Below are 4,269 nucleotides of genomic sequence, written 5' to 3'. Positions count from 1 at the left end.
GGAAGCCCTGCGTACAAACTCAGAGCCCACTCCCCTCATCTGGACCTAAAATAAGCACATCTTCTGCCTTCCTAGAACATACGTCTTCCTGCTACACAGACATGCTTGCTCTCAGAGAGGTCAGCGGCACAGCGCAGGAAGCGCCAGCGCGCGCTGTCACGGCTAAGTGCTGTTGATGATGTCCAGGATGTTCATCTTCACCTGGGTGGAGTCCGAGCCTTCATTCTACTTCTGTTCCACGCGGTCGCCCAGGCCATAAGTCGCCCTCAGTACTTGGAGTCGTCTATGCTGTCCGCAAAAACAGCTCCTTCATCCTGAAGAACGCCATTTCCATCAGCAGCGAGTCTGAAACTGCGTGGTGTTGCCTTCCAATTCTCTGTAAATCCAACTGATCAAGCAACTTCCTGAAGACCTCCCTTAAGGTTTTTGCAACTCTTCATCATATAGTCCACATCATAAAAGGATGGGAAGAAAGAATTCATGTTCTTCTGGCAAAAGAGAATCTATAAGCAACTTTACCATGTAGCCAAAATCATAGCCACTGTGAAAGGAAAGCCATTTGACATTGTCACAGAGAACCACTCCCGATGTCATAAGCAGCTCTGCCAAGCGCAGTGTATCGATGCCTTCTTCTTCTTCGTGCTTCCGGAACTGCAGCCCTGAGTCAGCGAAGAGGTCCTTGGAGTTCTGGGAGTACGTGTCCTCTGTAAGGTGGAATTTGAAGTTGAACTGCCAAGTGGTTGATTCCAGAAGGGAATTCTCCATTCTCATTTGTGAACGTAAGGCCCAGCTGGATAATTTTTAAAAGGTCAGCATTGCACTGCAGAAGCTGATACTGATAATCTATGGAGCTACGAAATTCACCAGTTGGTCGTACCACAACACCTGTAAATTCTGTGTCTATGGCAATATAACTGTAACCGAGCACGATTTCTCGGATTTTGCTCATCTCTTCTTCTAGATTGCTTGCTCAGTCTTCACAGATAACCTGGCTATTCTCCACAAGTGCTGCAGGCATACTGAAGAGACCTTGCAAGTCGCCTGTAGGTAACTACGTCAAGGTATGACGATGTTCTGATCACCAGTGATTATCTGATCTGTGGCTTCCGTGCGGTTAACTCCGTTGGCTCAATTCCATCAGCAACGCTATAGCTCTTTGCGCGCCTTCCGCTCCCATTGATTTTAGTCAAGATCTTCAGATATGGAGTGACAGTGCCTGCGATTTGTGAATTAACAAGTATGTGTTTCCTTATCTGCAAAATAAGAAATGCACTACCAACTTCCAGGACTCACTAAAGATGAAATGCATAGATGAAATGCGTAGTGCGAGTGCTCAGTAGATCTTATCCACTGTGATCATATTATCAGCACCAATTCAGTCTATATTTAAATAAATAAATAAGTAATCCATAGTAAAACTTTCCTCAGAATATTTTCAACACTTTGCTCAAAATGTGGTATTGTTCTTCTTCTTTGTTTTATTCTTCTAAGTGAGAACAGTGGTCTGAACAAAATTGACATGTCTAGTGTCAATTTGAACTACATGAATCTAAACAGTACATTTCTAAAAAAAAAAAAAAACTTACAAAGTCTTAATTATATAACATCCAATAAATGCCATATAAGGAGAACAAATACATAATGTAATCATGGAAATGCAACCAGGGAGAAAGTAATGGAAAATTTCCCTCACTACTTAATATTGACTCTTATCACCTGGACGCTGACTTATCTAGGAAACTTTTGTATTAATGATTCCGAATTTCCCTCTACCATGGAAATACAATACAGACACTGTCATTTGAAAGAACAAAACCATTGCTTATTGTTCTGAAAAATCTTGTATTGGAACCCTCTAGGGAAAATTTTCTACTGAAAATGATGTTTTCATAAAACTCTAAAGGCAAAGATTCCATCAATAAAATGCACATCACTATAAAAATAGTCTATTAAATGTGAATTTGTTGTTAATCAACTGATATCTGCTTACAGAAATGTGAATAATTGTTGATCTCTATTCTCTGTGCAGTACAAATTCTCTTTGGGTCACAACAAAGTAAATTTAATCAGCATAACGTTTCTTTCTCCACACATAAGCCCTACATCTCAGATCAACACATATTATTTTTATACAATATAGACAATGAAACACACAAATGTTAAAACAAAGGAGGGTGCCAGGATTTCTGTTTCTTATTTTTATTGTTTCTTTTATTTAAACTCTGCATGGATAATGAACAACTGCCTTTCATGGTATATGAAAAAAGTGGAAGAAAAAGAATCAAAGTAATAGATAGTTATTAGCTAGATAAATGTGCATTGTCAGCGTCAACTCTTATCAAGTGTAGAGATACATCTATCTAGCCAAGTAACTTATTTCTATCCCTCTTAAATGTTTTAGAATGAGGTTATAGAACACAGAATTCTTCATTTTATCTCTAGGTTACATTATAGTTCAATTATTTTTTATATCTAAGCTTCAATTTTTCCAACATTAAAATGAGCTCAAAAATAAAAAGTTTAACATGAATTATAGGATAACATGATACACACATAAACATGCATCTGTATGTAATGTATATAGCTGTGTGCATATATATGTTAGCTAAAATTCTTATGCTTATGAGGTCATCCATTTTTATACATGTACATACATTTATGTTTATTTTATTTTTATGTATTCAGTACAGGGTTTTATCCCACAGATTGGACTCATAGTGATCCTCCTGTTTTTAGCCTCCCAAGAGCAGGAATTATAGGCACTTGCCACCACCCCTAGTCTCACTCGCCATCTCAGCTTGTCCCAGAGGTAGGACCAGCAAGGCACACCCGGGATCAAACCGAGTCCCTACTTCTGCCTGAGCAAGCATTTTAATCTGCTGAGCTATGTGGCCGGCCCTCATTTATGTTTATATGCACATTCTTTTATTTTATTTTTATTTATTTTATTTATTTATTTTTCATTTAATGCAGGATCTATAGGGACTACAGGGTTTCACTACACAGATCACACTTGTAGTGATTCTCCTGTTTTCATTTTCCCAAGCGCTGGGATTGTAAATGCACACCATCATGCCTAGTCTCGGTCACTGTCTCAGCAGCCCCTGGGGCAGGTCTGGCACAGTAGGCTGGGAATCGAACCTTGGACCCCCTCTGTCTGTCTAAGTAGGTGCTTTAATCTGCTGAGCTATCTGACTGGTAGTCTTTTTAAAAAAAAATTTTCCAGGCAGCAAAGAAATAGTGTTTGTTTCCCAAAACCAATTAGTCTACTTTTTTTAATTTTTATTTTTTTATTTTTGAGATACCAGAGATCGAACTCAGGGTCTGATTCTTGCCACGCGGGGGCTTATTGCCGCTGAGCTATATCCCCAACCCCCCAAACAATTAATCTAAATTAACTCCAAATAATTACTTTTTGGGGGCCTCATTGTAGATTTTGAGAGTATTAACCAAGTGTACACTTAACAAATATACCTTCAAATTATTTTGACTACATCGTTGTTCAGACACTGAGAACAGCTTATGTATCTCTTTCTAGTTATATGTCTGTTTCCTGTTACCATTTAAATCTTGTATCTGCCTCCTTTACTCAATCTATGCAGTTCTTTTGCAATGTAATATGTCTCAATCACTGCACTATTGGTATTTGGTTCTGGTAAATCTTTGTGTCTGTTGTTCTCCTGTGCATTAGAAGACGTTTAACAGTGTCTCCAGCTTCAGTGTACTAGATTCCAATAGCATCCTCTTGTGATGATAATTAATATTTCTTGAAATTATTTAATACCTCCTAGAAATTACACAGGTTGAGAACCAATATTGTAATATTGGTGGACACCTGTGCTTAGAGTTAGAAAACCACAGGCTTAAAGCTTGACTTACTGTTTTTTGGACACCAGGCACTTGATAGTAGCTTATTAAAAAGAAGTATACAATGACAAAAATTACATAATCTTTTTAATCCCTAATTCTCTAATCTGTAACACAGGAATGATAAAGAACGTAGTTTAGACAGTTGTTTTAACATAGTTTCAGTGGGAATTAAATGATATGATATATTTTACCCATTATGTTAATTTGGATTCCTGAAGTGAGCACACAGAGAGCATTGATTGTAAAAGGATTTCAGTATCAGAAATGCCTGCATGAGAGATAACAGGAAAGGCCCTAAAAGTGTGGGGGAACATATAAACATCAGAACATGGAGCAAGTCTCACTGTGTCAGATGAGAGTAGGAAGTTTGGGGGGAAAGACCGTGACTGTGGTGCAAAT

General features: G+C 38.2%; 1 pseudogene; it reads right to left on the bottom strand.

Annotated features, from left to right (window-relative positions):
* Window positions 1-266: 266 nt before the first annotated feature.
* On the bottom strand, window positions 267-1,018 carry LOC101578395 (annotated as a pseudogene).
* Window positions 1,019-4,269: the final 3,251 nt, after the last annotated feature.

Source organism: Octodon degus, unplaced genomic scaffold (genome assembly GCF_000260255.1).
Source record: "Octodon degus isolate 3935 unplaced genomic scaffold, OctDeg1.0 scaffold00071, whole genome shotgun sequence".
In the NCBI taxonomy this organism is placed as follows: domain Eukaryota; kingdom Metazoa; phylum Chordata; class Mammalia; order Rodentia; family Octodontidae; genus Octodon; species Octodon degus.
Note: the sequence above shows the minus strand (reverse complement) of the source record. Positions and strands in the feature narration are given on the sequence as shown.